The sequence below is a fragment of the Bacillus rossius genome, chromosome 16 (assembly GCF_032445375.1).
Source record: "Bacillus rossius redtenbacheri isolate Brsri chromosome 16, Brsri_v3, whole genome shotgun sequence".
Taxonomy (NCBI): Eukaryota; Metazoa; Arthropoda; class Insecta; order Phasmatodea; family Bacillidae; genus Bacillus; species Bacillus rossius.
The window spans coordinates 39,837,952-39,851,840 of record NC_086343.1 but is presented as its reverse complement, the minus strand read 5'-3'; the positions used below and the strand labels follow the sequence as shown (position 1 = coordinate 39,851,840).

At 37.4% G+C, this 13,889-nt stretch overlaps 1 protein-coding gene across 1 annotated transcript in view; it reads left to right on the top strand.

Annotated features, from left to right (window-relative positions):
- LOC134539894 (uncharacterized) overlaps nt 1-13,889 on the top strand; it is a 58,496-nt gene that overhangs the window by 25,183 nt on the left and 19,424 nt on the right. The gene's annotated exons all lie outside the window — the stretch shown is intronic.

The following is a 13,889-nucleotide window of genomic DNA, read 5'->3' as shown; positions in this document are numbered from 1 at the left end:
TTATTTTATTCTTAAAGTCAAATACTCAACATCATTTTAAAGAACATTTAAATAGCGGGATTACAATTTAAAACAATAATCTCTTTACTTCCTTAACGATTGAACGACCTTACAAGAGAGAGAATGAGAGAACTTCACTAAACACTTCCCTAGTCCTTCCGAATACCTCAAATCATAATTAATACTTAAAATTAAAACAAAGATAAGTCCATACTCACATTTTCCGAAAAGCCTTTCTTGATCGATTACTTTAAAAAAATAACGTAGGGGCCTCTCCTGCCCTTGAAATCCCGAACGAACATTACATTTTAAAAACTATGACGCGTGACCCCTGACGAGGGCCATAGCCTCCGCCCGAAAGCTTGACGACTACATTATGACCTAACTTAAATTAAACGACTCGTGGCCTCTGGCGTCGACCATAGCTTCCGCCCGAAAGCTTGAATTCCTACATCACGAACGAACTAACAACTCGTGACCACAGGTGAGACGCATAGCCTCCGCCTGAATGAGCCTGAATTCCTACATCACGAACGAACTAACAACTCGTGACCACAGGTGAGACGCATAGCCTCCGCCTGAATGAGCCTGAATTCCTACATCACGAACGAACTAACAACTCGTGACCACAGGTGAGACGCATAGCCTCCGCCTGAATGAGCCCCGAGTCACCACTCACTTGCGCTTAAATTCGCGCGCCCTGCCGCGCCTACCATAACAAAAGCTCGTTATTGAAGTCAAATTTACTAAACAACTAACTAGAACATCTGGGAAGACTACCCCCCCTCTACCCCAATGTGCAGGCCACACCGCGCGGCTTGTTACGACAGCGCGCCCCAGTAACTGCGGCCCGTGGCTGCGCCAGCGCGCGGCCAAACAAACAAACAAAATTCTGCAAGCCCGCAGCGCGCCGCGCCGGCCCCGTGCCCCAATTACATGGTCACGCCACTTGCGCTGACGAGTGAACAGAGCAGCCAGCCCAGAGTCCCGTCAGTAAAGTCCCTAAATTTGATTTCAACAACCCTGCAAAATTTCAACCCGCGACATAACCCTCCCCTCACAGAGCTCGAGCCCCATCGAGCTACCTCAAAATTACAAATTGTCTTTTTCCATTAAACCATAACTATAAATTCCTCATTTCACAAAAATAATAATTTTCTTAGTTCCTTGCTGTCTGAACATACATCTAGATTCTGCATAAGATTTATTTTAAAACAACAAGTATTCATAAAATTAAATGTAAAACTTTTATCTGGTTTGTTCTCACAGGAACCTTCAGAGGCTCGAGTTCTCAATTCTAAAAAAATTGTTCTGTTAGTGAAGCTCTCTTTACAAATTAAATTACTGTTCTTAGTTTCTCAGTATTCGTTAAACAATGTGCAAATTCTTGATAATTATTATTATTTTTTTTTTTCGGTTTCTGTTTATTACCATACTTCTTTCGTTCTTCAAAAAAAATTAAGTGTCCTTACAGTGTTTCAATTAATTAAACTCTTATCTCGTGAAGGTTGGTGCAACTCCTCGAAGTCAGTGTTGTCGAGAAGAGTAGCTCCCTGGGCTGGCCATCAGCAAACACCACTCAACTCCAACAGCTACTGGACTGGCTTCCAGGGCAGCTCACAACTTCTCCCCACATCTGCTTCGGAGTTGTGCCATCCTCATCACGAACAGATTACAATTCTGAAACATCATCAACAGGCATTACCATCACGCCTGACAAATACAAAACTAACTACTAAACTGCAATCGATGGGCAAGGATGCAAACACACAAAAAAATAAAATTAATTAATTCAACTGCTAACATAAAGTATCCCACCCTTAGCATAATCTAATCAGGCAAATAATTTGATAGGAAAAACTTAAGGAAGGGAAACATGACCTCCAATGATTTTCCCTAACTCTTGAGTCTTGATCTTCTCTATACAGCAAATAGTCCCCACGAAGTAACTGGGTTGAAGGTCAGTTCACATGACCCACCCATAACCTCTTCTACTCTTCTTTTCTTCTGGGGGCAACCACAATGCCCACCAATCTCTCTCCATGGTGCCGAACCAGCTATCCCATGAGAGTAAACAACGTAGTCAATAGAAGCGCAGAGGGGAAACACCAATCTCTGGCTTGTCGAGTCATAAAACTGCTTTATCTTCTTCTTCTTCTGAGTAAAAATATCTGACTAACCTTGCTTCTATTCTTCCAAACAGTAAAAGTTCATCAGGTATCTTCATGAAAGAAACATTCTAACTAATAATTCTTCATTTTTCTTCTTCTTTATTTCTGTTAGTTGTAATAGAAGGCCATGTTAGGGAGGTTATAGGGAAAAAGAGTGGCCAATTCCCACCCCATCACCCACCTAGATCATGACTAATTAACTTTTAAACTTTCTATTTCAAACAAATAAAAAAAACATTTTTTTATTCAAACTTTTAAATTATAATTACTTTTACTTCATAACCTCAAAAGCTAATCAATAATTCTAAATGAAATTGTGATTTACTGCATCCTTGTTCCATCCGATCTGTTTGTTTATAACCTTTCTTGTAAAGTATAAAATTTTCAAACATTACTAATTAAAAAAAAATTAAATTCTGGTGTCCTTTGAGTTACAATTAACTTTACTATTTCTTAGCTTGAAATAATTTAAGTTTTCAGAACTATTTCATTGTCTAATTCACAACACTTAAAAATCAACTCAAAACAACAAATCATCAAAATCAATAAGATCATCTGACCTACCTATCAGTACTGTGAACTTGAACTGTTCGTACACATTTATAATAAGCTATTGTATTTAAATTCCAACCTAAATAAGGTTTTAAAAAAAACTACTAATCCCTCTGTAAATTAAGAAAATTAACTTTAAAAATTAAACTTAAGGTATTAGTTCTTTTTGACAGCTACCACAACTCACTAGTTCCATTACATTACTATAACCTAAAAAGTTCTGTAAATAATGTTTATAACAAAAAAAAACTCCAGTTACTGTCTTCCATAAAAAAAAATAAAACTTTACATGACCTTATTAATCTCCACTTGTAAGTCCATGGCTGCCAGCTTTCTCTTCTCTTGAATCTTCAGTCTTGGCTCTTGTTTCAGTGATCTTGTATCTTGTCTCTCGAACTCTTGTCATCTTGTAAACTGGACTGCTGCTCAGCTCATCTTAAGGAATCTGTAACAGTTTCAAAAATACATGTTAATTTAAATTACATAATTCCTGTTCTTTGGTCCTAAAAAAAATTGTATTATTAGTACACATTACCCTGAAACAACATTATTATTCATTGTTTATTACTTAAAAAAAAATGCTTTACCATAAAATCCTTTTTTGTTCTTTTCATTAGGCCTATTTATTTTCCTTCTTCTTAATTAAATTCTGCTTCAAATGTTAATCCTAACTTAAGACCTACCATCTATTTATTATTCATTACCTACATTATTTATGTTACCCTAAAATTCCCATAAGTTTCTAATACTTCCTATCAAAGACATTCTCTCTCAAAAAAAATTTACTTATGACTCTTAACTTAACAAACTTAAAAAAAACTTTTACACTAGACTTAACTTATTATTCATTCTTAGTTACTAAATTTCTATATGTAAACTTTAGTACTTACAAACAAAAACTGCCTATTTCTCTCTACCTCTTAATCTCTTTCAATTATTACAATAATAATGTTACCTTGCATCTTTAAACTTTCTTCTTTTCAATTAAATTAGACATCTCATAACAATAAAAATTCTGCCTATACTCTTCTTATGGGTGTCCAACCCAACAACAAAATTTCAAATTCTCAAGTTTCCTTATATTTAAATTATGCAATGCACATAACCTCTGTGGTGCCTGTACCCTTTTAGGCCTACCACCTTCTCCTCTCACAGCATGACAACTCTTATTCCTCGGGGTCTGTATTCACTGTTCCAAATCAAATATCTCAAATAAATTAAAAACAAATTTATTATTTTAAGAAAACAAAAATTTACATTGAATTTACTATGGAGCCTGGAAATCTTAATGTCTCACAGCAGCTAACATGACTAAATCCCATGGAACCCCAGGTTTACCTAACCTGTGCCCAAAAATTTAAGCATACCAGGCTTTCCCTGCACTGGTTTTACAGCATCACACACTATTTAGGGCCCCTGATCTGCCATCAGTCCCAAGGAGTTTTCCCACAACCCCTCTCTACACAAGCGCCTACCGCATTCCTCTCAATTGGCTATCGGTTTTACGGCATTCTTTTGGGATCCGACCATCAAGTTAGGGCTAATCGAACACTAAACCTCCATACTTCCAAACTAATGTAAATCAATTAAATTTTCTCTGTAAATTCTAAAAATCAAAAAAAATTATTCCAACATGCCAAAGAAACTTCCAAAAAAAAATTCATAATCTTATCTTCAAACCATTAAAATAAAAATAAATAGATTACTCTGTTTTCTCCTTAATAACTGTAAACTGTCAACAAATATCATGTCGTAAATTTTAACTATGCTTACTGACTCTTAATCATAAAATCTCATTTGTCCTAATTAATAAACAACCGATTTCCTTAAAATCTCACTGTATCTCTCACACTCAAACTTCACTGGCTGAATATCTCAATAAATTCAAAAACAATTATCTAAACTCTTAAAGAAACTCCTCCCCAATTATTCAAATTACTTCACCTTATTTTATTTCATTACTTAAAACACCTTACTCAAAAAAATTAATTAATTCCCTTCCATTATTATTTGACCAGAAAAAACTTTCTCATAAATTAATTTAGTAAAATTCAATTTCACATTAGGCAAGTACACTAACTCTCTACAGCAATGTTTCTCATTTCCCTCCTTCCTAACTGAATCCAATCTTACTTAACCTCCAGGGAATTTACCTCACAAAATAACCAAAAATTTCACTGTAGTGCCTATCTGCTATAGGCCCACTACACAGGGGGCTCTAACCCCACCAACAAACTTCATTGAAATGGTACCCTATCCCATACAGGATAGCCACTTCGGTACTACCATGGGGAACTCCTGCCCCAAACTACTCACAACTCTCAGGATTCTCCTGACCCTTAATTCCGTAGTCAGCCCATCTCCTATGGTCTGCGCTACAATTCCCTTTCTTCCCAGGGATACAACGCCTCACCTTAGGGTCCCTCGCCCTAATGAAAACATTAATTTTGTCTCTCTGTTCTTTTGGAGTAAATTCCCTCTACACACAAAATCTAGCCTTCCCAGTTTTCTCAATGCTTATCGATTTTATAGTGTACCTCCTTAATAATGTTTACAAATCCCAAAAAAATATTTTTAAAACCGAGGTAGAATTTAACTAACAAAAACATAAACAACTTACAACGAAACACTTCTAGCCTATACATCATACACTTCTTAAAATAAATTACTTACATACTGAAAGTTCCTCTTCTCCTAAAACACACTTAAATTTAAATGTATTTAACCAATAGTCTATTTTCTTATCGCTAAGTTACCGTACAGCTGATCAAAACAAGGTCACGGCCTGTCCACGTCTCCGTATGAGCCCGTGACGTCACCGAATTCCATCAGGTGCGCCAACCCTCGCTTGCGGTTCCTCCGTTCTCCGCTAGGTCTCAGCACCTCCCCGTCACGTGTTCATTCTGCCACGTCCACTGACGTGTCGTTCTGAAACAACTCTCAACATTTTTCTAATTAAAACAAAACATCACTATAAATTCTATAACTCTCTTTTACATAAACTCTCGTTTTCTCTTTAATTCCTTTCTAACGTTTATCCTTCCCTCGACTGATTTAATTCGTACGTCTCGTCTCCTACGCGCACGAAAACAAAACAAACTTCTCTTGAAAATAATTCCTATTTACGACAAAAAACTTTATTTTAAATTATAATTCTCTTAACCTACAATCTTAAAATGAACTTCAATTAAATTAAACCACTTGCATTATCTCTAATAAGCATTTAACTTATAACGTATTCTCCTCACGTAATAATCCCCGATATAAATCTACAATAAATTCAACGACTTAAAACAACTTATCACTATAAACTTTATCCTTACAAGTATCCTCAAATAAACATCTGTTACGTCAAAAAAAAAAACTCAAAGACTTCCTCCACTTAGATTAAATTCCGTAATCCTCTCCTCAAGTAAACTCTTAATAACCTGCTATCAGAAGCTGAAACTAACTTAATAATAAACATAAAAATCTACCTCTCTCTCTCTCCAGAAATAGAACCTATCCGGCGAACTCTACCATTTCTGTCACGTGCACCTAGCCGGTGCCACCGCCATTTCTGTCACGATCCACCTTCAGAGGGGGGGGCGAGAATCGTAGCTCTTTACATAGAAACAACTCGCTTGGCATCAACTAGTCTTAACTTCATAAAATACTTTACTGTACCTAGGATCATAGGTTCGTCATCCCGTACAGGATGTCTGGTGAGAGCTGAACTAAGGAGATTTTGCAAAATAACATAATACTTAATTAAAATTATTTTATTCTTAAAGTCAAATACTCAACATCATTTTAAAGAACATTTAAATAGCGGGATTACAATTTAAAACAATAATCTCTTTACTTCCTTAACGATTGAACGACCTTACAAGAGAGAGAATGAGAGAACTTCACTAAACACTTCCCTAGTCCTTCCGAATACCTCAAATCATAATTAATACTTAAAATTAAAACAAAGATAAGTCCATACTCACATTTTCCGAAAAGCCTTTCTTGATCGATTACTTTAAAAAAATAACGTAGGGGCCTCTCCTGCCCTTGAAATCCCGAACGAACATTACATTTTAAAAACTATGACGCGTGACCCCTGACGAGGGCCATAGCCTCCGCCCGAAAGCTTGACGACTACATTATGACCTAACTTAAATTAAACGACTCGTGGCCTCTGGCGTCGACCATAGCTTCCGCCCGAAAGCTTGAATTCCTACATCACGAACGAACTAACAACTCGTGACCACAGGTGAGACGCATAGCCTCCGCCTGAATGAGCCTGAATTCCTACATCACGAACGAACTAACAACTCGTGACCACAGGTGAGACGCATAGCCTCCGCCTGAATGAGCCTGAATTCCTACATCACGAACGAACTAACAACTCGTGACCACAGGTGAGACGCATAGCCTCCGCCTGAATGAGCCCCGAGTCACCACTCACTTGCGCTTAAATTCGCGCGCCCTGCCGCGCCTACCATAACAAAAGCTCGTTATTGAAGTCAAATTTACTAAACAACTAACTAGAACATCTGGGAAGACTACCCCCCCTCTACCCCAATGTGCAGGCCACACCGCGCGGCTTGTTACGACAGCGCGCCCCAGTAACTGCGGCCCGTGGCTGCGCCAGCGCGCGGCCAAACAAACAAACAAAATTCTGCAAGCCCGCAGCGCGCCGCGCCGGCCCCGTGCCCCAATTACATGGTCACGCCACTTGCGCTGACGAGTGAACAGAGCAGCCAGCCCAGAGTCCCGTCAGTAAAGTCCCTAAATTTGATTTCAACAACCCTGCAAAATTTCAACCCGCGACAATATACTAGCTGCCCGACCCGGCTTGGCACGGTTTTATTAATGGGGAAAAAATTTGACCAAATCTCTTATTTACAGTTATAATAAATGAAAAAAAATTAAAATTAATTAATTTTGACAAAAACTTAATACAGAAATACACGCAACGTTGTCATGGAGACGAAGTACCCACTGTTTCCCGGGCTTAAACTCCAATCAACATTGATAATCAGTTTATTATTAATTATAAATTATTAAGACCATTAATCGAAATAAAAACCATCCTATATCTCAAGATGGAAAAAATTACACATAAATGCCAATTTTCAACGAAATCGGTTGACTTGGTGAAGAGTTCACTGGAAACAAACATCAGGACACTGGATTTATATATAAGATATATATATATATATATATATATATATATATATATATATATAGTCAGCTAGAATGACGTCATGTCCACCAGCTTATATTCGTCTGCTAAAGTAAACAGCTATTATGTTAGTTTAATTTTTACACGCTAGAGTGCAGTATTCATTTTTTTATTACTGTGGCACCCGCCAACTTGACATTTTGAGCGCCATCTTGGATTAGCAATAAATTCGTGAAAAAAACTTTAATATACAAATATAATTTATTATTTAATTTATATTCTACTACAGTAACACTTAATAAATTAGCAGTCTTAAAAACATTTAGTTCTGTATCGGCTTGAACTGACATATTCTTAGCTCCAATCGGTTTACTGCAGACAGACCAGCCAGATCCTTTTCCTATATAGTCCTTTCCTTCTCAACAGAGTTTCTGGATACTGTGTTTAACAGACTGCTTCACATCGTCGGAATAGTAAATGGGAGTATTCACTGTCTTGACTGTACACTTCTTCAATTTGTCCTCAAACGGATTTGGTTTGCCATATAGCCTACACAGTCCAACCACAAGTTATATTTAAATGGTCTGTATTTAGCTACTTAATCAGTAAGCTGATTCATAATGTTCTGCCTTATATCGTCCAGAAAAGTAAAACATGTCCTTTGACTCACTAAACGTATTAACATAATAGTAGTCTTTCAACATTCCACGAAATGCAGAGTTCACCAAGTGAAATCCGTTATCATTTAACTGTAATGCACCGAGTACAGTCTCACGCTTAGATTCATGTATAGGACTCATCACATTAGGTTGCTGAACTTGTTTTTGTGCTTGTAAGCAACACGAGTCTCCACTGTAAAGCGAGAGGTCGAAATTTCTGCAGTACGCACATGGACTTCACCTTTACATTTTTTCGCATGCCGTCGCAAACTATCAATACGTGTAAACCAAACATGACACTCATCGCAGCGAAACTTCGTATAAGAAGGATTCTTTACACATTTGCTCCGCTCATATCTTCGTGCATCATGGTGTGGCCAACTCCCCTTATGCCGGGGTAGTTGTACATGTCCGCACCCACCACGCCAGTCCCGTGTACGCGTCACTAATAACATCCTGAGTTTCTATTGGATTTAAGCTTAAAAGACGCGCATAGACTGACTTGACAAATGGCAAGTGCGCAAAAAGCTGTACTACCATACTCAACTAAATTTAACGACAATCCCGGAAAGTCTACAGTGATAGGCACAATAATGAGTTAAAAAATCAATGATCCTGAAAATTAAATTCTTTCCAAACAATGTATAGCCATACCACAAAAAGGGGATGGACCTTATAAGGTAAACTCTAGGTGGCATTTTCAATTGCTATAATTTTATTAACAGACAAACGACATTTGGTTACAGACAAAAATTACAGAATAATAAGTTCTAAACCAAAGTCGCAAAAGTCTCTTACTGCGCGGGGGGGGGGGGGGGGGGGGAGGTGATAAAAATTATGACGTTCTTCAGGCCTTATATTCCACAACGCTAAATCCAGTCGTGTCACTTACTTGGTGCTGAGGCATACCTTTGATGCAGTAGACTATCGGGCCGGGCATAACCCCCACTCACTATTGCGCTACTAGCAGCGCGCTGCTTCTGTGGCTTGTCACCTGCCCCGCAGCGTCGCGCGCTCGTGTAACACCGCCTTTTTTGCTTTGCGAAACTAGCCATGGCATCACCGTCACTGGAAGTGAAGTAGTGATAGCAAAAAAATTACCATCCAAATCGCCGAGCCGTGCGAAATTCCACTTTTCATAAAATCCATTTAAATAACATTGACTGCAGCAAACCAAAGCAATTTTAAATGATTACAAACTATTGCTGTTAACTCTCGTTCACGTAACGAACCAAAAGGCAAGTCCCCCATGGCTGGGATCCGAGTTCGTACGGGCTAACACTGCATACTCCACGAGCAGTGCCGCAAAAAAAAAAAAAAAAAAAAAAAACCTCCGTCGCGGTCCCGCAATCCCCTGGGAGCGGAATCACACTCGTCACGTCACCTGACGTCACGCCCCCTCCTCTCCACCCCCCTCACTCCGCTAGATAGTTCTCGTTAATTATCGTAAGTACCGCTACACAGTAAGAATAATTAACGTTAAATAAACAAAGTGTAATAAAATATTACCATGAATAAATATTAAAATACACCACTAAATAATATAAGTACACTCGTAAAAATTCTGATACCAATGAAAAATATTTTTAAGTTTAGAGTTTGCACACTACCGCGCTCTATATGATGGCAGCCAAGTTTATTAAAGAAAAGCTAGAAACGCTTATAAAAACGTATTTAAAAATTAATGTACACATAATACTGAAACAGTGTAAAATAAATCAACTTGGAATAAACTTTATACAATATACAAATAATTAAATCCAGGGAGACTGACGCCGCGCAAGTGGCCTCAATGGGAAAATGCGAACGACATATCACAGTATCTGAAAGGATGCCTAGGTGATGAAGACGAACCTTTCAGACCTGAACCAGATGATGATGTTGCTGCAGTTGTACCAACTCCCGGTTTGCTGTTAAGAGAATCAATTAATCGCTGTTGCAGAGAAACCTTTCTTTTCTGTCGTACAGCACTACCTCTGCATTTCTTCATGTGCGTGCTTATATTATCTTCTCTGGCAAACTGCTTATGACATTTCTCACAGACAAACATTTTGCGAGGAGGATTCTTAGCACATTCGCTCTTCTCGTGTCATCGAGCATTGCTGTTGTTTGAGAAAATCTTGTCACAGTAACGGCATCGATGCTCGATGGTTGTTGTCGAATCACCAGCCATTGAAGTATTCATCGAAGGCGAAACGTCGTTCATCGTGGTTTCCTGTGCAGCCAGCACTGAATAAATTAGGCTTTCTTCTGCTGGTGGTATCTCGACTGTTGAAGTCTCCTCCAGTGTTGACGTCGACGTTGCCAACAGGATCTGCGCCACAATCGCCATTGACGTTAGAGTTCCCGTACGCGAAGGTACAACGTCTATTGAGTTCAACGTTGAATACATTAAAGATGTCATCGAGTTAACAAGAAGAGGTAATTTCGTGACTTAGGAAATAGATGAGACAAACTAGGTGATCCTTAAAACGTCGCAGCCAGTAACAAACTGAAAGGCCCACTGGCTGAGAACTCGGCTATATACACGAAAACGGTCGATGAATATGATAGACAAAACAAGAACCAATTACTATAATACACGAGTCAAAACAACATTAAAAAAGGAAGCACACTTAAAAAAGGTAGCCGATTTGGAATCAAATTCGACAAAATAAATGGACACGCAATGTAGAGCACGATCAACCTCGCTACTACTAATGGGATGTAGTTGCCTCGTCAAGGGATGCTTTTCCTAAGCTTTTAGAAAGCTATCAGTCAGACTGTGCTTTAGTGTAGAGAATTTAATAATTTTATAAATTTTGTTATATTTAAATTATAAGTGCTTCCTCGTACACCACGCCAATTTCGGTCCGCATTTTGTGGGCATCTTGGCGAGACATCTCCTGAGTTCAAGCTGCAACCCCCTGTTTTGGCGAGTTTTCGACACCCATTCTCTTCCCCGACTAGTCCCTTTTTTTGTGGGAATTTATGCCTATTTAACGACTGGCTGCGCAGCAGGTCTAATTCGTTTTGATCTGGCTTGTTCACAGACAGGGTCCCAGACACGGAGCCGAGATTGCGGTTTTTTTTCTGGTCCTCGGTACTCGATAAGTTATCACTCCCGAATAGCAAGCTCCGACAATACTACCTCCAAATTCTCTGCGACACCCACAAGGGGCACGATCTCGGGATCCCAGCAGTCGACTAAATATGTGATAGCTAAAGTTGTATAATTGCTAAACTTAAATTGCACTAAGTTTTAATGATTATAATTCTGGTATTATCAATATATAGAGGTACTAACTGTAAGCAACACCGGAAAGCGTGAATATATAAATTGGCTATCTGGTTAGTATATAGAATTAAATTTTTATTTTATATTATTGTTTTAAATATTTACGGGCCGGCCACTTGTTAAGGTATTAACCCATATTATAAATGGTAACTTATTAATGTATTAGGTAGCCCTATTATAAATTTTAAGCAATTAAATTCTTTATCAAACCAACTTATTATTATCTAAATTATGTTTATTTACTCTTGTTACAATTAACTATGAAAGCCAAATAAATAGTAGCACAGCTATAGACGAACCTGCATTTTTTAAAATTTATTAATTTGATGCTAATGATCCACTGTCTCCATTGTGTTTTCAGAGGGACATTGACTTTCTTCGTTGTTGGGACTTTTGTGTCACCTATGAGGTTTAACGTGTTGTTGTTTTGTATCGTTTCCAATACCCGCCACTTCCAGAGTAAATTATTATTCTCTTAACTATAAAAATATAACAAACAGACCAAAGGCCATAACACTACATACATACCTTTGAAATATAACTTATAGTTGGACTGTGTATATGGCAAACCATGTCCGTTTAAGGACAAATTAAGGACTTGTGCATTCAAGACAGTGAATACTCCCATTTACAATTCAAACTATGAGAAGCAAACTGTTAAACATAGTATCGAGAAACTCTGTCGGGAAGAAAAAGACTATGTAGACCAATGATCTGGCTGTTCTCTGTCTTCAGAAAACCGATTGGAGTTAAGAATAAGTCAGTTCAAGCTGATGCAGAACTAAATGCTTATAGGTAAGATTGCTAACTTTAGCAAGTGTTACTGTAGTATAATATAAATTATGTAATAAATTATATTTGAATATAAAAGATGTCTTCCCCGAATTTATGACTAATTATGTAATTAATTACGAATTTCCAAAATGGTGCGTGGTGGTCATAACTGCTTACTGGAGACCGGTTGGCAAGGAAACTAAACTGCTTTTAAGACTATTCACAACATTTAATTAAATTATTTTCACATAAAATTAATTTTTTGCATGGATCAAGTATTTAACCAAGGATGGATATCGATCTTGCAATCAGTAAATTAATCTTAGATTTTTTTGATTAATTTTGGAATTTTTCCCGAATATAGCTAAATAATTACGAATTTCCTAGATGGCACACAAATATCAAAATGGTGGGTACAACATTAACAAAAAAATGATTACTGCACTCTACTGGGTAAAAATTATACTAACATGACGGCAGTGCACTCTAGTAGATGAAAATAAAATGGAGGCCTCTAGCAGACGAATACAAGATGGCGGACATGACTTCATACAAGCTGACGATATATATATATATATATAAACCTTGGCACTAGTTGTGGGAGATCAGTCTGCCGGTGGCTTCCGTGTTCGGACCGAGGACGTTAGTGCAGTTTTTAAAAATTATATTTTATTTGTAATTTCATTAAATAATTTTGATTAAATTTTAAATTATTTCTTATTTAAATGTAACAATAATTACGGTTTTTCAAGTTGGCAGCCGTTATAATAAGTTTCAGCTATTATGTCATAATTCAAGATGGCGGGTGTGATGTAAAATGTTTTATCAGGTTTTTATTTGTTATTAAGAATAGGTACATTAAATATATTAATAAATTACATGTTTACAATCGCCGGGAAGCGAACCAAGGACCGAAACTGATAAAGTACCTTAACATTTGAAGTAAGCTATTTTTTTAAAATATTTTTTTGGAATTTTTTCAGAATTTTTTATTCGAAAATAAAAGGAATTAGAATTTATGGTCAATGTCCTGATATCAGCGGCTTAGAGTGGCTTGACGCTTATAGGAATTTGTGTTCTTTCTAAGGCCAAAGTCTTTTGAAGTTTTCGAAGTCCGAATTTTTGAATTTTTGGAGGAAAAAATTGGAAATATTCCCTCAAAAAGGGACCATTTTTTAAAGGAATTTTAAGTTATTTTGAGTAATTTTTGAGAAATTGTGAATCATTTTTAGCCAAGATGGCCGCCGTGATCTCAGATGATGGTCGGGGTGTTACACATAAGTAATAACAGAGTAAACAGT